General features: G+C 42.0%; 2 long non-coding RNA genes across 2 annotated transcripts; one reads left to right on the top strand and one right to left on the bottom strand.

Annotated features, from left to right (window-relative positions):
* Nucleotides 1–43: 43 nt before the first annotated feature.
* Nucleotides 44–7,708, top strand: LOC146405091 (uncharacterized). Its single transcript, XR_014836583.1, has 3 exons — nucleotides 44–1,005; nucleotides 3,230–3,419; nucleotides 7,275–7,708. It is a non-coding gene; the product is annotated as an uncharacterized LOC146405091 (long non-coding RNA).
* LOC110259253 (uncharacterized) lies at nucleotides 6,086–14,261 on the bottom strand. Its single transcript, XR_002341475.2, has 3 exons — nucleotides 14,185–14,261; nucleotides 12,568–12,633; nucleotides 6,086–7,307 (listed from the first exon to the last, which is right to left on the bottom strand). It is a non-coding gene; the product is annotated as an uncharacterized LOC110259253 (long non-coding RNA).
* Nucleotides 14,262–14,365: the final 104 nt, after the last annotated feature.

The raw sequence follows: 14,365 nt of genomic DNA, 5'->3' as shown, positions 1-14,365 counted from the left end.
CTTTAAACCAATCGACTCTTTTGAGACCGGAGCGGGAAGGGGGGGCCTTGGGATCGTAGTCTTGCAAACACTGTTGCGAGCGAGAATTACCCCGCTTCTCAAAACGCATCTTCCTGGGGTCCGCTGAAGAGAGCGTTTTCCATGGCTGCTCCCACGTGATTCTTGACAAGTGTTTCTCGGAGTACCCTTTGAAAGGTCCAAGGAAGAAGGCGCGGATGCTGATAGGTGAAAAAACTTTTCTGATGGCTGGGTTCTCCGCTAGACTGTAAATTCCGTGATGGCAGGAACCACAGTTGTTCTGGTTATTGTTGTTTCTAAGAGGCTGACACAGTACCTGAAATATAGCAGGACTGTCACAACTATTGTTGGTTGAATGCCAGGCATTTTAAGTACTCAGATGTGGTAGGAAATAAAATGGATCCATTTATACATGCACCCCAATGTTCACTGCAGCACTATTCACAATAGCCAAGACTTGGAAACAACCTAAGTGTCTATCAACAGATAAGTGGATTAAGAAGATGTGGTACATATATACAGTGGAATACTACTCAGCCATAATGAAGAACAAAATAATGCCACTTGCTGCAACAGAGATGTAACTAGAGATGATCATACTAAGAAAGAGAAAGACAAATACCACGTAATAACACATGTGGAACCTAAAATATGGCACAAGTGAACCTATATGCAAAACAGACCCACGGACAAGAACAGACTGGTAGTTGCCGAGGGAGAAGGATGGACTGGGAGCTTGGATGTAGTAGATGCAAACTACTATATTTAGAATAGTTGGACTGGAGTTCCTGTTGTGGCTCAATGGGTTAAGAACCCAACATGGTGTCCATGAGGATATGGGTCCATGGCCTCCCTCGGTGGGTTAAGGATCCAGTGCAAGCTTCAGTGTAGGTCAAAGGTGTGGCTCAGATCCTGTGTTGCTGTGGTGCAGGCTGGCAGCTGCAGCTCCAATTCAACTCCTAGCCCAGGAACTTCCATATGCCAAAGGTATGGCCATAACAAGAAAAAAAATCAGAGCTAGAATAGATTGACAAGGTCCTACTGCATAGCACAGGGAACTATATCCAATCTCCTGGGATAAACCATAACGGAATTTTTTGAGAAAAAAGTACATATATATATAACTAAATCACTTTGCACATAATAAATCAACTGTACTTTAATATTAAAATATAAAATAAAATGGATCTGTTTAGGAAGGGCGTTATACTAGAAGTGGTTAGCTTTGATTGGGTAAACAGCAGAACAGCTGATCAGCTATGGAGTGATAGCCACATTTCCAGAAGATTCCTCTGGAAGATATTTACTGTGTGGGTTAGAGAGGTGACAGACTGGAAGGAGAGAGACCCAATAATTCATTCACTGAACAAATCTTTATTGAGGACCCACTCTGTGCCAGTTAGGTACCATACTTGGCATTGAGCAAAACCAGACGTGTCCCTATGCTGGGGAGCTTATGGATGTGACAGAAGAATGGAGGAAGGGGGGGGGTCCCTTCCAAGACTTTTGAGTTTCCAAAGCCAGTGCCTTAGAGAATAGAAGGGATTTAGGGAGTTCTCTTGTGGTGCAGAGGGTTAAAGATCCAGACTTGTCACTGGAGCAGCTTGGGTCCCTGCTGTGGAGCAGGTTTGATCCCTGGCCCAAGAAATTCCATGGGCCTTGGATGCAGCCAAAAAAAAAAAAAAAAAAAAAAAAAAGAAGAAGAGGAAGGAGGAGAAGAAGAGGAAGAAGGGGAAGACAGAGGAAGGGAAAGAAAGGATTCAGGGCAATTGATTTTGGAGTAAATATGACAGGCAAGCACTAGCACTTGATCTCAAGTTCCTCCCCACTCACCCCCAACCTTGGTCTTCCCACAAAGGAAATGAAGATTATCTAAGGATAGGAAGGAAGAGTAAAAGGGGAAGGGCTATGTACAGAGCTGCCAGTGGGTCCTTGAGACGAGAACTCTATACCCTGATCCCTCAGGCCAAGGCTGCTTCTCGGGAAGCAAGGGGACACATTGGTCAGTAACTCAGAAGCTCCATATCACAGGTAGATGTAGTTGCAACCTGTGTGGACAACTGACAGAGGATTAAGCAGGATAATGCAGCTCAAATAACTAAGAGGATTAGATGAATTCTCCCCCTCTACCCTTTGGCCCAATGTTATTTTCCAAAAGCTGTGTACAACCTGGAAAACCAGGGTGGGAAGAACCCTGAACTGTCTGAGAGTGTTTCTGTCACTCAGATGGAAGAGAGAGTTGAAAAGAAATTAACTTGTCATGGGGGGGGGGGGCGGGGGTATGCTTCTTGGCCAGGAAGGACCATGCATAAAGTGAGATTGGTAGTCCTACTAGTTGGAAGTGATCTCACAAGCAAATGTGAAGTTGCAACTGTTAGAAGATGGGTCCCAGGATGCTACTAGAGTCTGTTCTGGAGGAAAGAGACACTTAGCCAAGGCAGGAAGGGATGAGGGTCCAGAGGAAGATGGATGTGTCTGAGAAAGAAAAAAACAACTTGACATGGGGACAAAGTGGTTGTTAATCCTGTGCAGTCTGTGTGAAACAAAGAGTGTCACTCACCATCCAGTCCTTCAAGAATTAAGTCATTAGCTACTACAGTCGCTGTCCTGAAGCACACCCTGAAAGGAATTCAGGATGATGAGCAGGATAAGGCACTCTTTGCTTTGGAAAAATGGGCAAAACTGGCCCTTAGATGGTTAGATATAACAGGAAAAGTTTTTTATGTATCCCAATTCTTGCGTCTTCCTATATTTAGAAAGACACTAAAAATCATGAACTGAAATATCTGTTCCTTGTGACTACCAGTAATCTTCTGCTGAGATGTAGCCTGGATTGTCCATACTTCTTAGCCAAAATCACAGATACACTGCTCTCTCCCCTACCTCTTTGGAGCAGTTCCTTAGCACTATCCAGAGCCTGTCTCCTGAGCTATAGTCCCCAGTAGCACAATGCATAACATCAACTCACAGCTCTTATGTTGTGCCCCCCCCCTTTTTTTCACGTTTTCAGTTGACAGTTTTGGTGACCATGAAGGGACTCAGAGCTGACTTCTCTCCTTTGCCTGAACTCTAGGATGATCCAGCAAGGACCCCCTGTGCCCATCACAACCTTGGCATATCTAGATGACTTTAGGTGAATTTCTCCTGGTCTTGGATCTCTTATCTTGGTTGACAATCCTGAGGTTTTTTGTTTTTTGTGTTTTTTTTGCAGGGTTGTTAAACTTGGAATGAGGAATGGGTTATCCTTGAATTTAGGTCCAAGAGGTGCCTATATTCCCCAGATGAGAGACACTGGGAAGCCTTTGTTCAACTGAAAGACAGTGAGGAGGTCTGGACTGGGTGATTAGCTAAGAAGCTGACCTGACGTCTTCTCTCAAATCAGTTTCATCAACTTTAACAAGGTTTGTCCAAACGAAGGTGAAGATACCATATGAGAGCTTTTGGCTCCAAAGATAAGGGACAAAGCTCCTCCTGCTGGTTTCAGCTTTCTCAGGCAACTGAGAAATTTATTTATTTATTTATTTATTTATTTATTTTTTGTCTTTTGTCTTTGTTGTTGTTGTTGCTATTTCTTGGGCCCCTCCCGAGGCATATGGAGGTTCCCAGGCTAGGGGTTGAATCGGAGCTGTAGCCACCGGCCTACGCCAGAGCCACAGCAACACGGGATCCGAGCCGCGTCTGCAACCTACACCACAGCTCACGGCAACACCGGATCGTTAACCCACTGAGCAAGGCCAGGGACCGAACCCGCAACCTCATGGTTCCTAGTCAGATTCGTTAACCATTGCACCACGACGGGAACTCTGCAACTGAGAAATTTAAAGGACCAGTGGAGGTAAGCCTGCATTCTGTGCAGTAATCCCACAGGGAAACCCGCTCATTAAAAAGTCGCTTATCCAAGGATGCCCACATAAGGATGGACCATTCAGTGCTCAGAGCACTAGAGGGAGAAATCAAGACACGTAAAAGCGCTGACATGACTCTAAGGTGACACCCAGAGGAATTGGGCTCACAAACAGCACACGTGTCCCCACCCACTTTTCAAAGTGATTTTATCCCAACAATCCAACTTCATTTGTATTTTTTTTTTTTTTTGGAAGAGGAGATTGTTTTGTTTTTTGGCCATACCCACAGCATGCAGAATTCCCTGGGCCAGAGGTTGAACCCCAAGGCACAGCAGTGACAATACAAAATCCTTAACCACTGGGTCACCAGGGTACTCCTCCCAACAAACCAACTTTAAAATGGGGAATAGAGAGTTCTCTGGTGGCACAGCAGATTAAGGATCCGGCATTGTCACTGCTGTGGATCAGGTCTCTCCTGTGGTGTGGGTGCAGTCCCTGGCCCTGGAACTTCCTAATGCCTTGGGCACAGACAAAAAATAAAATAAAGTAAAATAAAATAAAATAAAATAAAATAAAATAAAATAGGAGCTAGAGCTTCCCCAAAAGAAGAAAAGAGGTGCATCAAACAGCCAACCTCTACCTAACACCCTGGCCAGGTTTGCATATGTACAGAACTTACACTTGCAAGGACTTAATTGGGAACCAAGGGAAACCCCACCCTGAAATGGTCAAGATGGTGTTGACATTCCAAAACGGATTTTGCCTAGAGAAATTGGTTTGCTAACATAGCTTTTCAAAATTGTGAACCTAAGGTAACAAAATTCTTCTAGAAGGAGAGCTTACATTTCACTCCCGGTGTCTTTAAGATACACATGTTCCACCAGGGCTCTCAGGAACTCTTACCTAGACCACCCCTAATTCTTGAGACTGAGGGGGATGGGGAAAGGGAGAGAGAACTTTTATTTATTTTTATTTATTTAGTTAGTTAGTTTTGCTTTTTAGGACTGCACCCGTGGCATATAGAGGTTCCCAGGCTAGGGGTCGAATCGGAGCTGTAGCTGCCAGCCTCTGCCAGAGCCACAGCAATGCCAGATCTGAACAACGTCTGCGACCTACACCATAGCTCAGAGCAACACCGAATCCTTAACCCACTGAGCGAGGCCAGGGATTGAACGCGAAACCTCATGGTTCCTAGTCAGATTCGTTTCTGCTGAGCCACAATGGGAACTCCGAGAGAGAACTTTTTAAACTCAAGCAAATAAATTTATTCTGTATTCATAAACAAATGAGTTTTAAGTTGTAATATATGACTAAGTTTTAAAAGAAAGCTATGAGACCCCTGGTTGTGTGTCTATATGTCTGTGTGTATGTTATAGATATGTTTCTACCTCCAGGTGGTATTGGCAAAATTAATTTGTAAATGAGCTCTATTTCATTGGACTAAAGCAAAAGAAGCATGTATATAATTTCTCAGAAACATGAAAGAAAGTGACCCAAATGGATTTCAGGTTCACATGATCTGAGAAATACTCAGTGTTAATCTAACCTTTGATATTAAATTAGTTTGTTTGTTGGTTTAGTTAAGACTGAGGTGTCTTTAGAGTAGTCAACATTTTTATTATATATAGGTTTCCTAAAAATCAAATAAGATCTTATTAGTTCTATTACAAAATTTGTCAGCAATAACTTGCTGTAAGATTTTTACAAGTAAATTCAATGTAAATGTGATAATTGTGGGGTTTGTTTCTTTGTTTGTTTTTTTAATGGCTGCACTTGCAGCATATGGAAGTTCCCAGGCTAGGGGTCAAATCGGAGGAGTTGTAGCCGCTGGCCTCCACCACAGCCACAGCAACACAGGATCCTTAACCCACTAAACAAGGCCAGGGATCAAACCTGAATCCTGATGGATATTAGCCCAGTTCGTAGCCCATTGAGCCACTGTGGGAACTCCCAATAATTGTTCTTATTTGAACTTTTTTTTTTTGCCACCCCCCAACATATGGAATTCCTAGGCCAGGGATCAAATCTGAGCCAGAGCTGTGACCTACACTGCAGCTGCCACAATGCTAGATCCCTAACCCACTGCACCTGGGCCAGGGATTGAACCTGCCTCTGCAGAGACCCTCTTGATCCCATTGCACCACGGTGGCAACTCCTTCAAGTAAACTCTTTAGGAACAATTGTGTTTTACGGTATGTCCTCTTAAAAATAGATTCTCCAGATTTTTTGTAACTTGAAATTTTATTTTTTTTTATTTTTGGTAAGTTGAAATTTTAGAGTTTTGCTAAGTTGAATGATGGAAGTTTACTGACTATATAGATCAGTTACAAATAAAATAAGATTGAAACATTAACATAGGCTTCCTTTTACAGAGAAACTAACAATATTTTAGACTGTTAATATGTTTGGTGCCACACTGGGACATTTTCTTGTCAGAAAGCACATGTTTTTAGAAATTATAGAGTTAATAAGTTTGCCATTCTACAGAATGCTAATTGAGACAGTTCATAATTACTTACTTCTTAGCTTCGACTAGAAATTAAGATTTTTAAAGGTTAAGCTTCTAATTAAAATATATAATCAAAACTACTAAAAATTAATAAGGAAAATATTTGTATGCAAAGGAAAAAAAAAGGTATAAGGAATAGAAATGAATTTTGCTAAGGGAAAAGAAAGTAATTTTGTCCTAAAAAGAGACGAGAGAGAGAAGGAAAAGAGGAATCATGGGAGGAAATCTGAAGGTAAAAAAGAAAGTTACAGAAAATTATAGAAAAGAAACTCTAGGAGATTTGATCAGGACTGGCTAAGATTGAAATGAATTTGATTGAATGAGTTTTAATATTAAAAATAATAAATATCGAAGTACATGTGTCTTTGTGAGTCATGGTTTTCTCTGGAAAGATGCCCAGGAGTGAGATTGCTGGATCAAATGGTAGTTCTATGTTTAGTTTTTTGAGGAATCTCCATACTGTTTTCCAGAGTGGTTGGACCAATTTACAATCCCACCAACAGTGTAATAGGGTTCCTTTTTCTCCACACCCTCTCCAGCACTTACTGTTTGTAGACTTTTTGATGATGGCCATTCTGGCTGGTGTAAGGTGGTACCTCAGAATGGTTTTGATTTGCATCTCTCTAATAATGAGTGATGTTGAACATCTTTTCATGTGTTTTTTGTCCATCTGTATGTCTTCTTTGGAGAACTGTTTAGATCTTCTGCCTATTTTTTGATAGGGTTGTTTGTTTTTTTTGGTATGGAGCTACAGAAGGTGTTTATAAATTTTGGAGATGAATCCCTTGTCAGTTGATTCACTTGCAAAGATTTTTTCCCATTCTGTGGGTTGTCTTTTCGTTTTGCTTAGGGTTTCCTTTGCTGTGCAGAAACTTTGAAGTTTGTTCCAATGTTCATTGCAGCACTATTTGCAATAGCCAAAACATGGAGACAACCTAAACGTCCATCAACAGAGGAGTGGATCAAGAAGATGTGGTACATATACACAATGGAATATTACTCAGCCATTAAAAAGAACGAAATACCAGCATTTTTAGCAACATGGATGGATGTAGAAATTATCATGGTAAGTGAAGTCAGCCATACAATGAGACACCAACATCAAATGCTTTCACTGACATGTGGAATCCGAAAAGAGGACAGACTGAACTTCTTTGCAGAACAGATGCTGACTCACAGACATTGAAAAATTTATGGTCTCCGGAGGAGACAGTTTGAGGGGTGGGGGGATGTGCTTGGGCTGTGGGATGGAAATCCTGTGAAATCAGATTGTTATGATCATTATACAACTACAGATGTGATAAATTTATTTGAATAATTAAAAAAAGAAAAAAAATATTAAAAATAAGCTGGAACAAAGTTAGAAGTTGGTTTTCTCTCTCTGCTAAGAGAGACAAAGTTTTCTTGGAATATTGATCTGCTTTTGACAACAGATTCTTTAAAAGTTTAAAAGTTTTTTACATTTTAAGCAATCTGTTGTAGGAGTTCCTGTCATGGTGCAGTGGAAACTAGTCCGACTAGGAACCATGAGGTGGCGGGTTCGATCCCTGGCCTTGCTCAGCAGGTTAAGGATCCAGCATTGCTGTGAGCTGTGGTGTAGGTCACAGACACAGCTTGGATCCCAAGTTGCTGTGGCTCTGGCGTAGGCTGGCAGCTACAGCTCCGACTGGACCTCTAGCCTGGGAACCTCCATATGCCACGGGTGTGGCCCTAAAAAAAAAAAAAAAAAAAAAAGACAAAACCCCCCTACAATCTGTTGTAACTTTTTGTGTTTGCCTTTGAAATCTTCTATTGTCACTTGGTTAAATGAATAAATCTCGTTTCATAGTGACCTTTGATCCCATTTGACCAAGTGTTTTAAAAATCTTTTGATATTTTTGACAAACGTCCTCAAATCAAATTCTAAACAAAGTTCTTTTCACTTCTAACTAACTTTGGGATGCTTCAGAGGGCCACTAAAACGTCTCAAAGAAAGACGGTAAACTAATGACGCTTGTTTGGTGTGTTACATTACATGGGAAACACTGTCATCCTCCTTAGGTTATATTGTAAGGGTAACCGTTAGTAACATAAATGTTCTATTTTTAAAAAATATATATATATTTTTATCTTTTTAGGGTTGCACTCACAGCATATTGAAGTTTTCAGCCTAAGGGTCAAATCAGAGCTGCAGCTGCTGGCCTTTGCCACAGCCACAGAAACCCAGATCCAAGCTGCGTCTATGACCTACACCTCAGCTCAGGGCAATGCCAGATCCCTAACCCACTGAGCAAGGCCAGGGATCGAACCCACAGCCTCATGGATACCAGTTGGGTTCATTACTACTGAGCCACAATAGGAACTCCCTTTTTTTTTTTTTTTTTTTAGGGCCACATTTGTAGCATATGGAAGTTCCCGGGGATGGGGTTGAATTGCAGCTGCAGCTTCTGGCCTATGCCACAGCCACAGCAACACCCGATCCAAGCCACATCCTTGACCTACACTGCAGCTTCTGGCAATGCCAGATCCTTTAACCCACTGAGCAAGGCCAGGGATCAAACCCACATCCTCATGGATACTAGTCAGATTCTTAACCTGCTGAGCCACAATGAGAACTCCAAATGTTGTAGAAACTATATGAAATTCTAAAAGTTGAATGTGTCCTGATATAATGTTACCTGTCATAATTCTAATTATTATTTCAATATTGAATGTCACGAACATAAATTTGAGAATTTCATTGCCTTTTAAAGTCTTTTGTCATTTATAGGGTATTATTGTTTTGCTCTGGCATTTGCAAAAATGCTTCATCCTCAAGAAGAGTCATAGAAACACAGGTTTCCGATAACATTCAGATATACTGTTGAATTGGGTAAGAAATTAAATCATTCTGGAAAACCTGACGGCTTCATAAAAGAAGGAGTGCATCAGAATCAACAAGTATGGCTCTGGAGTTGCCACTGAGGCACTGTGGGATTGATGGCGTCTCTGCAGTGGCAGGGACGTGGGTTTGATCCCCAGCTGGGCCAGTGGGTTAAGGATCCCATGTTGCTGCACCTGCTGTGTCGGATTTGATCCCAGGCCTGGGAACGCCATATGCTGCAGGGTGGTCAAAACAAAACAAAACAAAACAAAAACAAAAACAAATATGGCTCTTTGAAATATTACTGGCTTTTAATCTCTGTCTCCCAGATATAAGGAAACCTTCCCCCTTAAGCTAACTGTGACTCACAGTTTGGTAAATTATACCTTTCTGAGCAGAACTGAAATATTTTTCCTTTCTCTTTACCTATTCCCTCCAGAATTTGGAAACTCTGAGTGACTATTCCTATTTTCATGGCAATATAGTTATTTGCATAATTTCAATAAGAATCTGTTTTCCTGATAACAGCATGCAATTGGACACATTAGTTATACTGTCAAGGCTTTGACTGGAATGTCATATTTGAGAGAGACATACATAGACTCAGATATGGCTGGATAGCTTTAAGGAACTAAGATTGACTTTATGGAGCCATAAACCCTTTGAAAAAACAGTCCAGTACCTTGCATATAGGGTTCCTGGCAGCCTTATCACGTCAATGAAGAAGGCCACTTCCTGGAGTTCCTGTCATGGGGCTCTGTGGTAACAAACCCAACTAGTAACTATGAGGACGTGGGTTCGATCCCTGGCCTTGCTCAGTGGGTAAAGGATCTGGAGTTGCCATGAGCTGTGGTGTGGGTCACAGACAAGGCATGAGCTGTGGTGTATATTGCAGATGAGCTTGGATCTGGTGTTACTATGGCTCTGGTGTAGGCCGGCAGCTACAGCTCCAATTCAACTCCTAGCCTGGGAACTTCCACATGCCACAGATGCAGCCCTAAAAGGACCAAAAAAAAAAAAGAAAAAAAAGAAAATAAAGCCACTTCCTGGCAGATGCAAGAACCTCAAGTCTTTTGGACCTCAAGAAGAGAGTAATTCACCCAAATTTATTGCTATTTTCTTTTTCTTTTCTTTTCTTTTGCTTTTTCAGGCCTTACCTGTGGCATATGGAGGTTCTCAGCATAGGGTTAGAACCAGAGCTACAGCTGCTGGCCTGCACCACAGTCACAGCAACGTGGGATCCGAGCCACATCTGCAACCTACACCACAACTCAAGGCAAAGCCGGATCCTTAACCCAATTTATAGTTATTTCAAACAGAATCTGACAACAAGTCTTTGGCATGGCTGTCCTGGCCTGGAGAGGCCTTTAAAAGTGCAATCTGAGAATCCTTATGGAAAGTTCCAGCAAAGCCAATTTAAAAGAGTGTATATGCTCAATTATGCTCATGTAAATAACCAGGCCAAGTTTGTTGAAACTGGACTTATTTTGCAAACAAATTAGTCTCACCTTGGCTCTATTTGGTAGAGATGAGGGTGGTTTCAGAGAGAAGAACTATGTTTCAGTAATACACATTTGTGGCTATTAAGTTCTAGTGCCATTAACTGTCTTTGAATTTTGGTATTTATGCTGCCTGACATCCACTTCCTAGTTGGCTCCTTTTTCTTATGCTGCATTATTGTAAGGTTTAGTTGAATTATTATTTTTTCTTTGTTGGCCATCCCATGGCATAAGGAGCTCCTGGGCCAGGGATCATATCTGAGCCAGAGCTGCAACCTATGCTGAAGCTGCAGCAACGTCGGATCCTTAACCTACTGAGCGAGGCCAGGGATCAAACCCACATCCTCACAGACTCTATGTCGGATTTTTAACCTGCTGAGCCACAGCGGGAACTCCTATGTCCAGTACTTCCAGTTTACCTTGGTGGATTTCTCCACCTTGGGGCTCTGATTGGATGGCCCTTGGGAAATTTATTCTAGAAGAAAAAAGTTACAGTTCTGTTCAGGCCACTATGGATATTACTAGGTGGGACTCCCTCACTTGGCCAAACATTTATACCTGCTCTGGAGTTCCCTTGTGGTGCAGCAGGTTAAGGATTTGGCCTTGTCACTGCAGCAGCTCGGGTTGCTGCTGTGGCACAGGTTTGATCCGTGGCCAGGGAACTTTCACATGCTGTGGGCACAGACCAAAAAAAAAAAAAAAGAAAAAGAAAAAGAAAGAAAAAAAAAGAAAAAAAAATTATACCTGCTCTAACTCTGGCTATAAATACGAATTTTCTTTAAAGGTTACTCAAGCTCAATCAGAACAATGAGCTAAATTTCAGTCAAAAACCCTAACCTCCTGTTTATTGGGAGAGATTTCCCTCAGTTATGGGATGGATTTATATGGTTAATACCAGGCTACAGTCATTTAAGTTTAAAGCCCCCATTGTTTGGGGAACTGGTAAATTATACTAATGATGATGAGCTTAATAACACTAGGAAATTGGGCTGAGTGCCCATAAAATAATGCCAACATATCATTACCCTTAAAGATAGCTATTGGTATAGAACAGACAGAGTCCGATGACCAGCGATATACTGGGCCACTCCTAATGGAACTTGGTGTAAATTGTTACCTGAGACTTTATTAATGCTACTAGCTATACTAGTTGTATTCTGCCTATTCTATAAGATTGTTGTTTCTTTTATTACCCAATGTGTAACTGAGCCTCTCACAAAAATAATGATGACTAAGTAACTTGAAACAGTTGACGAAATATACAGTTCTGTATAAGATTAGAATGATTGTAATAAAAAATTAAAATAAAAAAGTTCCTGTTGTGGCTCAGTGGTAATGAACTTGGCTAGTATCCATGAGGACGAGGGTTTGATCCCCGGCCTCGCTCAGTGTGTTAAGGATCTGGCATTGCCACAAGCTGCAGTGTAGGTCGCAGACGTAGCTCAGATCTGGTGTTGCTGTGGCTGTGGCATAGGCTGGCAGCTGCAGCTCTGATTCAACCCCTAGCCTGGGAACCTCCATATGTGTGTGACTTAAAAAAGACCAAAAATATTTTTTTTAAATGACTGTAATAGTGCAATTACAGATATGGGAAATTTCCCAAGGGCCGTCCAATCAGATATTTCCTGGACCATAACAGACTAGTAAGACAGGTGGTACAGAGACTCTAATGGCTACTATTAACAGGGCCTAGTCCAGTAATAGCACACTGAGTGGCATATCAACAAAATCCTCTCCTGACCCAGGAATAAGCCTTATTGACACCGTGGGACAAATTGATTATGAAATGCTTCCCAATCCTTGGTCAAACTTATGGCCACAAGGGGGCACTCTAAAACAGTGAATGTCACTCACCATCCAGTTCCACAAGTCTCCAAGGTTAGGTCATTACTTATTGCTGTTGCTGACCTACAGTGGCCCCTGTAAGGAATTCAGGGTGAAGAACAGGATGAACCACTTTTGCTTTGGGAAAACAGGCAAAACAGGTCCTTAGTTAGATAAAGCAGGAAAAAAAATTTATGAACCCCAATTCTTGCATCTTCCCATACTTAGAAAAGCACTAAAGTCATTAACTTTGATACCTGTGCCTCATGAGTAGCAGTAACCTTCTACTGAGATGTAGGCTGGATTGTCCATACTCCTTAGCCAAAATCACGAACATACTGGCCTCTCCCCCAGCTTCTCTGGAGCAGTTCCTCAGAGCTATGGGAGAGGCCGTGTCCCAGGCTATAGTCTTCAGTAAGACCCTGAAAAATACTCAACTCACTGCTCTTATGTTGTGTGTTTTTCTTTCAGACAATTTTCTGGGAAGAAGGCAGAATTAGAAAGATGATTCAGAGAGGGACAGAAAAAAAAGTTCTGCCTTAAGAGTGTTGGGTTTCAGGAACTATTTTAACATCAAAGGGGAGCTTCTATGGCAGCCAAAAGTGATAAAAGCATTTGAACAGCAATTTAGGTTTTTTCTTTTTTTTTTTTTTCAGCATTCACTCTTTTTCATTAAATCTCCACACCTACTGTGCAGTGAAAAGGTATTTTTAAGACCTTCTAGTACTTTATACAGTCAAAAAACAAAATTCAACTGACTAAGTTTCAAAGATCGAATTGGCTATAAAAGATTCATGAATCAGGCAACATACCATCTCTCCAAAGGGCAACAGTTAGGGAAAGGTTTTTAAAGGCCAGGATATGGATGCCATCAACAGAAAAAAAAAAAAAAAAAAAAAAAAAAAAAAAGATTATCTTAGGCACAGGTAACCTAACTATGGGGAACAGAAAGGGTCTACATGGCAGGTTATCATCATCTTGGGGACTGGCCCCAGGTGACAGATTACCTCATTGGTGCTGACCAAAAACTTTCTGACTGGTTAAGACAACTTCTGGGGGAGGTTGAAACTTAGGTTAGGTATTAAGTCCCGATTTGGGGGGCTTGTCTTAGTATAGGTAACACCATTTGGAGTCTAGGTTTCCTTTTTCACAACAGTAAAATTGAAAAAAGGAGACCCAGATAGATGAAACGACCTAGGCAGCCTGTTTCATCTCTCTGGCAAAGGAAAACCTCATTCCAAATCCTCGTGATTCCCCATCATGACGCTGCCTTTTGGATAGACATGGGGTTTGGGAGTTGGTTCCTTTCCTTCTCTAAAATTGAGGGAACACCTGGAAGTCATCCGCAGAGTTAGGGTGTGGAAATGGTCTCAGAGGGAGCGGATGCATTTTCCTCAGTTGTGCTCTTCTTACAGCTCCTCTAACACCCTGTCCCTTTGTGCCTTTTTTAGCGCGAAAAGTTTCTCAAAAGACCGGGTGCTTTCAAGTGCCTCTTCCTTAGAACTACATTTCCCACAATGCGGCAGGCGACTCCATGTGCTGGAGAACTACATTGCCCGAAATGCCAAGGGGGGTTTGGGGGCGGATAAACTTCCACTCCTAATTCAAAGAGCCAGTTTACCCACTCTATCGCCCAGATATACTCACTTCTTTCCCCTTTCCCGCCAGGGACTTCCGTTCCCAGGTCAAACTTCCGACCCCATTCTTCTCTGGGTGGAAATGCTTGGGAAAAAACGTAATCAGAGGGTAGGGCGCATGCGCTGACCTGCACCAGATTGATCCCGGGAGGGAGGCTGCCCTGTCCCCGGGCTCATCCCGCCTTGCGCGT

Source organism: Sus scrofa, chromosome 2 (genome assembly GCF_054392235.1).
Source record: "Sus scrofa isolate SSC_HxYL_T2T_F1_AM1 chromosome 2, Sscrofa_HxYL_maternal_Yorkshire_Landrace_v2.0, whole genome shotgun sequence".
NCBI lineage: Eukaryota > Metazoa > Chordata > Mammalia > Artiodactyla > Suidae > Sus > Sus scrofa.
The sequence above is the reverse complement of the archived record's forward strand: the minus strand, read 5'-3'. Positions and strand labels throughout refer to the sequence as shown.